Consider the following 12,302-nt stretch of genomic DNA (forward strand, 5'->3'; position numbering starts at 1 on the left):
TCATTTCGTATAATTAAAGGATTTGTGAAATAAAAACTAGAAACCCTATTTTGGTGTCGTAATTTTCAGCAAGTTGTTTGGAGCTTATGTTGTGTAATGTTGCCATATTTTATTTGTATATGAGCTGCAGGTTGTTGTTGCTGGTTAGATGTAGTGGTTAGGAATCTAATTGGAAATTCGGATAGGACATGTTATAGGGGAGGTGTTGCCCAATTTTTGTTAATGCCTTAACTAATTAAAGACCTAGTCGAAGAGACGAACAAGGACATAGGTTCCATGAATACTAAGGTGTAACTAAAGGCGCTGAAAAGTTTAAGATTGTTGATACTTGCATTGCTTCCATATTTAATAGGATTGGAGGACGACGACGTGGACGTGATTAAGAGAAGTCCATACGAGGTATGTGAAGCTTTCTCTTGGCATGTCTTTGGAATAAGCATGTAAAGCTATCTTTCTTCCCTTTTGGCATGTCTTAGCCTTCAGTAAATTGTATGTGAAATGAGGGGATAATTCTATTCCCAGAACTCCAAGTACGCCTCATAATCCCTGTCCACTGCTTAGTATTGGAAGTCCTGCAAGAATTGAGTATTGCCTATTAAGGCTTCTACATGTTAAAAAGTAGTGTGTGGAAAACTATCTCTCCCTTCTCTTGATATGTACTTGGTATGAAGATGAAATTATGATGCCATATTTATTTACCGAGCCCCAGGATGGGTTGGGTACGAAATATATACATGATGACCACATGAAGAAAAGTACAGACTATATAGAGCTTATTCTCTTTCTTTTTCTGGCATGTCTTAGTTGTAAGTTAAATATGATATGAGCTCCGGGGTAACTCCATTCTTAAGCATCTCTTATTTACTTCTGAATATTGAACTCGTATAGTAGTTGAACTATTTTTCTGGGAACTTCTATATGTTAAAGAGGTAACCAATGTACAGGCTCCAAGTCTTAAAGACTATATGATAACAAGTGTTTCTGATTCCATAAGCGACTTGGCCTTACCTTGGTACATGTCTAGGGTCCCCGAGATTACAACTGGCATAGCCCATAATGGCATTTAGAGGAAACTTAAGATGATTACACCGCTACTCGGGTCCTCAGAAGAAAGTTTAATCTTCTTATACGGTCAAGTATCTGGTAATGTTTTAAATTGCATATGGTTACTCATTACTCTACTCGTGCATACTATAACCCTTCTATCACTGAGTCCTGGGCCAGGATATGTTCTCGTGCATAGTTCACTGCATTATTCACTGAGTCCCTCACTAGAGGGCCAGGGCATGTATGTATATATATGATGATGTGTTGTAATAAGGAGGTGATGGTCTTACAGATATGATTCGTCGGACCCCTGAAAAGGCCGGCTATATTGTATGATTTGAGCATACATACTTTTTATGATTCACAAGGTGCAGGTACAGATTTCTGATTTGATATTTTATCCTCTGTTTCTCCATTTCAGATATGCTTCCAGTTATATTATGTTATGTTTTACATACTCAGTATATATGTCGTACTGACCCCCTTTCTTCGGGGGGTTGCGTTTCATGCCCGCAGGTACAGATACAAGTTTTGGAAGTCCATCAGTTTAGGATTCTGTTCAGCTCAGCTGAAAGAGGCTCTATTGTATCAGAGCCTAGTTTTTGATACTGGCCACTGATGTATATAATTGTTTTTGTTATTCAGGGTACGGCGGGGGCCCTGTCCTGCCATATGTTATCGTTAATATTTTTAGAGGTCTACAGACATGTATATGTGGGTTGTATAAGTCAGTTTTGTTCAACTGGATCTATATGATGTATTATACGTGTTGTTATGCTATGACAGCCTTGTCGGCTTGCGTGCCCTTTCATGTTATGATACAAATGAAAGAGGCTACAAATATATGAAATGCTATGACCCATGGGGGTTCTCATGTACTTATCATGTTATTTGTAGTCCGATTTGACTACACTTGATTTATATGCATTACGTGTCTATAATTTGACTTGGCCACAACTGATAAACATGTATACGGGGGGTCCAGGTCGGACCCTAGTTGCGGTCTACGAGATTGGGTTGTGACAATGATAATATCAACAAATCACAAGTCATATCTCAATAGTAAGGTCAAATATCTATAGTAAGTCAAATGTCAACCCATATCACAACAATATATTCAAATATTCATGATAGATCAAGTATCACTCTTATTGAACACAATATGTATAAATCCTCTCATTCGCCTTCTATTACCCCTTTATTTCAATATAAATCTGTTTAAACGTCAATTATCCTTATAAAATCTCCAAAATCAGTTTCCATCACTTCCAAACATGTAAAAACAAGAATACGTGATCCTACAAGCTTAGACATAGGTTTAGAAATTCACTTACCTCGATTTCAACCTTGAACTATGTCAGAATCTGAGCTTTACCCTTACGCCGACGTTCCAAATCAAGATATTCTATTTAAATAAGCAATCCCAATAAGAATATGAGTTTAACGATACCCAATTCGATATTTTTAACACCAAGCCCAAAACTAAGCCGAATAGCCCAAAATATCCAATTTCAAAAAAGAATAAAAATTCGAAAAATTTTATATCAAAATGATCCTTGAGGTATTTAGAAACTATTAATGAAAACAGAATTGAATTTGAACGTAAAACCGATCCAAAATCATCAAAATATTAAAACTTGGTTTCTTGAAAAACCCCTAAGGTTTGAGTTCAATAATCTATGATTTAGAGGCTAAAAACAACATATGATAGATGTGTAATCATCAAATTGATTAGAAATTACTCACCTACTCGATATTCCTCGAAAATCTCTTAAGAATCGTCTCTCCCGAGCTCCTCAAGGTACAACAATGGAGGAAATGAGGTCTAATTCATGATTTAAGAATTAAACACTGTTCAGGCACATTTTATCCTTCGCAATCGCGATGAACAATACCTCGCGATAGTAGAGGTTTAACGGGTCAACTCATTTAATCGACCCTGCCGATCGCGACAGCGCCCACGCAATCGCAATGACTAATCGAGCTTAGGATTCGCGATTGCGACTAAATCTACGCGATCGCGAAGAACAATGCTTCAGGCACCAGATGACAGCAAACAACAACAAAATCTCTTAGTCTAAATTCTCGGAATCATCCCTCAGGATTTGTTTGGAATCCAGAGCACACAAACCTTATATGCTACTATACTAATTTTGATGTTTCAACTCAATGGAACCATCAGAATTGAAATTCGAGGCTTCCTTGATCCGAAACTAAAATAGTCACAATTAAACAAACTTAGGTCTCCAAAATACCAAAATAAGTTTGGGACGTCTAAAAATTCAACTAACGCTTCCTCTAGACCAAAAACCATCTCCCGAATCCAACAAAATCATCAAAATTCCATTTCGAGCATTGGAACTCCAAAAGTTGACCAAAGTCAAACCTTGGCCTAAAGTTCATCAAATTCTCAACTCACGACCTCAATTCTTTGTTACGTCCCCAATTCTAATTCCGTAAACTCCTCTAGACCAATTTCTCCATTCCGGAACTACTGGAATTGACAAAATTTCATTCTAAGACTGGTAGCTCCAGTTGACCTAAAATACCACTTTAAAACACTTAAAGCTTATAAAAACTCCAAATTGTCAAAACTCAATATTTTTATAGAATTTTCCTAAAACCGGCTCTCGATACAAACTAGATAAGACTTGAGACAACTAGAGGGAGGGGTAAAACGATAATTTTATCAAAAATGTCGAAAATAATTTTTAGGGTCATTACATCATCCACCACTAAAACACATACGTCCTCGAACATAAAGTAAAAAAAGATGGATACTCGATGCTACCAAGAGTCTGAGGCGTAACCTCCAAGTTTGGTATTTGTCTTTCACAATTAAACCCATCCTTAGACCATATCATCAGGATCAACCATCAAAACTGAACTTTTGAATCAAAATTAAAAAATCTACAACTCAGGAGTGATTACCGAGCCACAGGTTAATCCATGAACCAAACTTGAATCGAAACTCTCTAAATCACAGCACAACCATCGAAATTAACCCTTTTCTCACATAACCATGAGAAAATTTTTAACTATTACCTTTTAAAACCTGGAGTGAATCCAGAACCAACTACTAAACATGCATAATGCATACACCCATCACTAACCTTAGTTAAATTTCCTTTGCTTAACCTAATCCTTCTACGAGCTTTAATTGCAAACACCTGATCTTTAAATAATGCATACTCATCAAGGGAGAACCCAACTAATTCAATCCAAAGAAGGAGATGATCAAGCAACCACCTGATGAACAGTACATCCAAGCATACAAAATCTCTAATAACGCCGTCGAAAAATTAGAACAGTAACTATGATTGTAGTTAATTCCCAAACGGAAGAACTAGGCCCAATGGTCCGACAAGTATCAAATCACACCTAGCTGAATATATCCTCAATGACAAGGTAAAAATCAAGACTATCAATAAATTGCAATATATAAGGTACCTCTTCTATAAGTTCTCTTAAGCAAGATGACACTTGTAGAATTCCTAAAAATCTTCAACTACCACAAGGCAACACCAAATCCGCCACATCTGAAATAACCAAACTTATGTTAGCATCTTACCCTATCAAAAAGGGCATGGATTGATACATCCGATCCACCACTAGAAATCCATCCTGAAACACGCCATAAATCATAGACAGAGAATCATACACTAAACCTTTCTGAAATAAGGTAGGTGGTCAGATAAGAATATACGAAATCGAAGTCGAATATCACAAGATATTTCTTATATAGTGTCCATAACACACATTCTCATTCTCTTGACTCCACAATCAACCAACCTAGTCTCATAACAATCGTAGACATACTCAATTTATCAACTTTCTCATACTCTCTACAATACTCCAGTGAAGCTAACACTACCAATAGTACTAAAACATCATAGTCACACCGGCCAGTTACTATATCTCAGACCGCCATTAGCATCTTGATTTTCTTAGCAACATCTTGTTGTTCCCAAGATTTCAAACTATGGACCTTTCCCTTCCTACATAAGCATCCTATGAAAGGTATGAGTCTCAACCAATTGTTAAAACTTCAAATTTTGAATCTCATAGTTCTTTTTCATTAAAATAAAATTATTGAATCACGACTAATATCAATTCTATGTAATCTTATACTTACCCAATTTCAACTACTATTCAATCACCATTTACATTATGCCACACTTAGAGGAACCCTTCCACACCCTGATAATTTTGTACACTATGAACACATGACCCAGTACCAAATGCTTGAACTCTTTGATGCACCAGACTCGTGTTCCTTTCCTTAACTCATTTGTCATCATTATTTTCTTGGCCAAGCATCCACAACATATTACCTTTTAACTTAAATCAAGCGTTTCAAATGAAAACTTTATTAAACTCTTTTACAATCAAAAGTAATAAACTCCACAACTCAAATCATGCATAAGTTCTTCTAAATGCTTAACAATCGACGCAATCAATTATTTCTTACCTCACCAATTCATACCTTTACAAAAACCAACCACCACGAATGTAGACTTATGATGCAAAACTTGAAATTTTAATTCAAATCGTGTAAACTAATTTCCTTATCAATCAACATTAGCCTATACCTTAAAGATTTTATGCAATCACATACCTTAGCTTATCATTAGACACTTATACGTCGATCTTACCCTGTTTCTTATTAGGAACCCAAATTGTGCCAGTTGTCAGACTCGAAACCACTATAGAACTTACCACAACACTAGAGCCGAATGTCCATAGACTCCACTCTCGAAGCATACTCAGCCCGACTAATGAACACTAAATACTATTCCTATAAGTTGGGCAAGACAGACGAAGTCATGTATTTCTGAACCCAACTTTCTACGTAACTACGCTACTCATCAAGTGGTAGAAATCAAAATCTTAGATACTCGCAAGTCATCATTATCATACTGGATCCCCTTAACCAAAATCCATCACCACATAGTTGCATCCTAATCAGAGTCCATCCCAAACTACTATTACCATGCTTACCTAGCCTTGCCATCATCACAGAGTTAACCTTATCATTCTTATGATACCTCAAACTTATTATACTATCTAATCTCGTGAATTAACCAATTTTCATATGTATTCTCTTACTGGTACACTCACTTGCCTTCACGCAAGTATACTTGACAGAACTTTCTCTACCCATAAGTATTTTCTTTCAATGTCAATCCACTCCTTTTGGCTCATAAAGAACTCACCAATCCCCAATTTGATCCTCGAAATACACGTCACCATTCAAACACATTAGTTCCCCACCAAAGATCCACCACTATAATTTTTCTTATATACTATGCCTAACTCCAACATCCATAGCAATAATCAGTTGATTTCTCAAATATGAATACAACATCGAACTTCATTGTCCGAGTAGGTAAAACAACTGAAATTCCACAACGTGGGGTCTGGGGAGAGTAAAGTGTACGTAGACCTTACTCCTACCAAGGTAGGATAGCTGTTTTCAAGAGATCCTCGGCTCAAACAAACAAAAAATACAAAGAATCAATGAACAATGGCCTAACATATCCGGATTATATCAAAATCCTAACCTATGGCCAATTTCATGATTATATTCCCCCTATTAGGGCTTTTCTCGCCATTAAATTCAGGTCAATTTTTTTTTCTAAGAGCATTTTAATAGATTCTATGGTCTAGAAATCGAATTATAAGTTAAAAAAATGATTAAATTACCTTTACCAAAATAATTAGCAAAAAACTGAAAAGAAATAGCCATAGGTCATCTCTATCTCTCCAACAACAAAGTTGCAAAAATAAAAATGGTATTGAGGTATTTCTGACTTAAACTCCATGACTGTCCCGCTATAGCCGGATTTGTCCCACCATAGAAGCTTGCATGGAGTCAGAAACTCAAAAAATTCTTTCCAAACCCCTATTTTGCAACACAAACTTAAACCTTGATGTTTTAATATAACTCCTTCACGCCAAATTTGATTTCGGGAGTTCTACTCACCTGAGTTCACTTTTGAAAGTCCCTACAAATTTCTTAATGTCTTAACTATCATAAAATTAAATCCACACTTAGAAATCAATTCCTATCCATTCCTGAATTGTCCTAGACCTCACCGCAGTCAAATTTTGCCTGAGACTGACCTAACCTAAAATTTTGTGACTCAAATTTCTTCTCTATTGGCTTACCCATAACGACAGAAACGGATCGTTAAAAAAAATAGACACACATGTCCTACACATCATATAACATGTGTTCATGATATACATGGTGTTTTTCGCTCTTATCAAAAAGATTAAACAAGAAATTTCTCTATCACTAATATTTATTGTTCTTTTAGCAGAGGTTCTGTCAAAAAAACTAAAGAATCTATTACATAATGATAGTTATTAAAATTTTATGATACTCAAATGAAATGCTAAACTCAATCATCGATCATATGCTATTGATTTCATTATTTTTGCATCAGCAGAAGAGAGCTCATTGAGAATTATCATGAATACATTGAAGAAATATGAGAAGGTGCTAGGACAAATGATTAATAGTAAGAAAAGTGTTTTCTATATGTATAGAAATATGCCTACAACATTAGCTCAGAAAGTTGCTAGCGTTACAGGTTATAACAAAGCTATTTTTCTTTTCAAGTCCTTATAATGTCCTATATTTTGCTCCATGAAGAAAAAGATATGTCATAATAATTTTATTAAGAAGATAAAAGATAAGTTATAGAACTGAAATGTGAACTTTTGTCATTTGGTGATAAGGTTATTTTGATTAATAATATTTTTCGAAGCATGCTTTTATATTTATTTTTTGCGTGCTACCACCCCCATCAAATACATTATCATTGAGATACACAAAATATTTGTTAAATTATTTTGAGATAATAAGAAAGAAGATAAAAGTAAATATTGTTCTTCATGATTGAAGATGTGTCTATCAAAGGGGGAGGATTAGAATTCAGATCCTTGTTTGATATGTTAAAGACTTTAATTTATTTGTCATACTGTGGTGCAAGTTTAGAATTTTAAGTACTCCTTAATTCTATTTTATGTGTAACAAGTATTAAAAAGGTAAATTCCTTCTTTGATGCAATAGAGAGAGAGTTCTCAATTGTGGAAATTGATGTTTGAGAAATAGAAAGAGAAATCGTGGCTTCTCCAATGCGTGGATAAGCGATGTGCCTTTCAAATTTTTATTGTGTTGATAGAGAATTTGAAGGGAAAAAATTTCGATGAATGAAATTGTAGCAAGATGTAGTGTGACTATAGTATCAAGATGTAGACGTTGTGCACATCCCCAATTAGAGATCATAGTCGGGGTGGCAAATGGGTGAATTGGATTGGATTTGGTTAGATTAAATATGAATTGAGTTAAAATGGATTGAATCACAATCCACCCATATAAAATAGGGAAAATTATGCGGACAAAAATATATATTAGTTAATTAGCTAACATAGTTATAGTTTGAATTAATTATGGTTCGCAACTCTCTCCTCTCTCCTCTTTTATACATATACAAATATAAATTATCAAATATAATTTATATATATACATATACAATTATATGATAGATATACAAATATATATAAATATCTAACATAAAACGAGAAAAATATATTTTAAAACATTAATTAAGAGCGAAGGGTTAGATGGAGTGAGTATAATTTTTTTTTAAAAATAAAAATAATAACATTTTTTTGGAAGGAGTGTGGAAGGGGGAAGTACAAGTTTTTTAAAAATATTTTATAAAAGAAATTTAAAAAATTAAAAAAAATTAAAGGACGGGGATTGAGGGGGAGGGAGAGGTGGTGGAATGTGTGAGCAAAATATTTTAAATTTTATTTTTTTTTCAAACTAATTTCTTTTTTTAAAAAAGTAATTTCTTTTATAAAAAAATAATTTCTTTTTTTGGGATAGAAACACTTTAGTCTTTAATTTTTAATTAATATTAATAGTTTATTTAATTTTTGTTATTTTATCCATGTGGAATGCAGTGGCAGAATCAGAGTTTTTAATAATGAGGTTCAAAATCTGAAAGAGTAGACACACGAACTAGCCGAAGGGGGTTTGACATTTACTATTTATACATAAAAAACTATTTTAACCATGTATAAATAGTATAATTTTTCGCCTAACGGGATTTGAATGACCCCCCAGACACTGGTGGAATGCCATATGGCAATGTTTTTTCAAAAAGTAGAGAGTGTTATTCTACACACCATTGAGGTGTGTTTCTCAAACTAATAAGTGATAATTTAGGTATGAAACCCGCACTTCCAATAATTTAGGTATGAAATTAAAAAAAATAAAATAATTAAAATATATTTTTGACACTTATTTTTTTTCTTTAGGAAAAAGGAAAAGAACCTTTTTTTTTGGGAGGGGGGGGGGGGGGGAGGCATCTATCTCCTTTTTGTAGAAATTCAAGAGTTGTGATTAATTACTATTTGTTCATTGATTTTGATTGATGTGGGAAGAAAAAATTGGACCAATTGTTCAGGGATTACGTTGATCCGTTGAAACAATATTTTGCGATGACATAATAATAGATTAAAAAAGAGATCGAGTTATTCTCATGGATAAATTTAACTTGGAAGAATTAAATTGAATTAAAGCTCAAGAATTTAATTTTTATCAAATTTTCACTTAATTATTATATTCTGATATGATTTGAAAGACTTTTTATATTGATATATCCAAAAAGGAATAATTACCGTTCAAAACACTTCTATCAATTAATTTACAAAATATATATAGATTGTGTATACTTTTATTAAATATACATATAATATACACACTTATAAATAACATAAACACTAATAGTGTATATATTATATATTTCTGCCATATTATTAAACTATTTGGCAAAGTGTATATATATGTAACTTTCCCTATCAAGTCTCAGATCAACGATAAGATTGTATGTTTCTTATGTATCAAACATTATGTTGGTTGAGAATTTCTGAGGACTGTAATAGCAATTAATAATACCGTTTATTTTTTAGATGAGATGGTCTTTAATTTTTGTCCTTTAAATTAGTTGGTGTTTATTTTTTTTTTCCTTACCAATTGAACTCATGCCTAGTGAGGCATGAGTTTTTTAAGGGCACGTAATATAATTTGTGGGATATTATGATGTGAAAATATAAATTTATGCCTCACAAAAAATTATTTATCTTAAAAAATAAAAAAAAATTAAACACCAAAACAAAATAGCACAAATCTGCAAATGATTCATGTTATAGTGTTGAGGAGTCTGGCTTTTAAGATTGGGTTCTGTTATACCCTATTTTAACTCGAGGTCAAACGGTATATAATATATTGGTGATTTCTAAATTATTCAATTTTTAATGTAAATTAGGATACCTAAATAATTAAGTAATGTAATGCTAAAAATAAACTTCAATTAGTGTTCTACTTAACTTACGTGATTCTACGTAAGGATTGAAAGGAGTTAAGCATCCTTTAAGATACGCTAAAAATGATTACCAACCAAACTTAGATTAATTAAAAAAGTATTATTTTAAAATATTCATCAGCTAAATTTTGAGAAAAGTAACAAATGTACATATTTAAACAATTTAGGATCGCATCTCCAAGCTTTTGAAATAAAGGGAATTTTTTTGTTTGTTTAAGCCTCCCAAAACAGTATAAAAGTAATAAAAATTGGTTGTAAGAAAAAGTAATCTCTTTAACAAATTTGTGGATTACATTTATATAATTTGAAATTAAAAGAAACATTCAAAAACCCTTTAAATTTTTTTTATTAAAAGCTTTGACTTCCATGGATAGATCACTTTTAGAGTCAAATGTGTTCAGCACCATTTGAAATGAATAGATTTGAAAATATTTTAGTGTACAGATGGCATCTTTAAATCAAAATACAATATATAATTGAAGTATATACTTGTTCTAGATAAGAAATGATTTAGAAATAAATTTTGTTACTGGTTGAATATAAAATAAAATAATAGTTCCAAACCTCAAATTTACCCAAAACAGGTTCAAGTCTCGATTAAGAAATCTGAGTTAACCAGAAAATCCAACTGATGGGATTATGAAAATATTTTTTCCTTAGGTTAAAAATATGAAACAAACTTTTATACCTTAGCTTAGTCAACCGAATTAAAAATACCCGCCATTCATTCTATATATTTATGACAAGGAAATTTTCTCAACTAGTGGCACGACCTAAGAGAATAAGGAAAAATCCATATTAACGATATTTGTTTCTCTAAGTATTTAAGATAAAACGCTAAAAGAAAACACAACTCAATCAACAAGCAAAAAAGTTAGAAAACATAATAAACTATACTAGAAACGATAAAAGAAGAAAGACAGTACTATAGACGCTCCCCAGCAAAATTTGTTGTTTTCTTGCTATCTTGGTACGATGACTCCAAGCGCGGATATGTTGAGTCTCATGTAAAGAATAAAGAGAGAAAAGGATTAGGGAAGAAAATTCTTAACTAATAATTTAACAAAATTGAAATAGTTAGAAGCAAATGCCATTTTATAAACAGAGGAAAGCATAAGATAGATCTTTCTTAGTTAGTAAACTGAACAAAGTCATAAAAATCTGCCCAAATTCTTGACAAAATGCAAGACCAAAAATTAACATTCTGTTATATATCTAAGAAAGAAGTATTGTCAATTATGCCTTAGATCTTGAGATTCAAGGGTCTTACCAATTCATGAGAAAACATCCTAAAGCATGCCGTTTAAATAGATACTTAAGTTTAACATGCTGCACAATAGCCAAACAATCACTATTATTTCATACAACAAATGAGTAATCTTAAACATAATTTTTATGGGAACTCTAATACATCAAGAGATTTAAAGTCTAACCTATAAATCTCAGTTTCATAATCTTTTGCCGACATATTCAGACTATTACAAATTGGATGTTGAAATACAGATTTCAGACATGTCATTTGTGTCTTATCCAGTATAAAGGGGCGACGCTCCAACAAACATAAACGAAGCTTACATAATTTTTTAAAGCAGAGGACTATGTATTCTATTAACGACACATGGCGAGGCATGTGTTGTTCATGAGAGATATGTGGAGATTGTGTGCTAGACGTGTGAATACTTTGGGGTGTTGGCACCTTATGTGGATGCTTGAGTGGCGATGATGTGGAGGGGGAAGTGTTGAGATGGGCTGCAGACTGGGCTCCTTCTTGGGCCATTATTGGATGATTTAATTGGATCAATAATAAGAAAATTGGGCTAGCTAAAATACTTTCTTCCTTATATTTCTTTG

General features: G+C 33.0%; 1 long non-coding RNA gene across 1 annotated transcript; it reads right to left on the reverse strand.

Annotated features, from left to right (window-relative positions):
• Positions 1 to 11,223: 11,223 nt before the first annotated feature.
• On the reverse strand, positions 11,224 to 12,096 carry LOC129892581 (uncharacterized). Its single transcript, XR_008767347.1, has 3 exons — positions 11,885 to 12,096; positions 11,722 to 11,780; positions 11,224 to 11,453 (listed from the first exon to the last, which is right to left on the reverse strand). It is a non-coding gene; the product is annotated as an uncharacterized LOC129892581 (long non-coding RNA).
• Between the last annotated feature and the right edge of the window lie 206 nt (positions 12,097 to 12,302).

The sequence above is a fragment of the Solanum dulcamara genome, chromosome 6 (genome assembly GCF_947179165.1).
Source record: "Solanum dulcamara chromosome 6, daSolDulc1.2, whole genome shotgun sequence".
Classification (NCBI taxonomy): domain Eukaryota; kingdom Viridiplantae; phylum Streptophyta; class Magnoliopsida; order Solanales; family Solanaceae; genus Solanum; species Solanum dulcamara.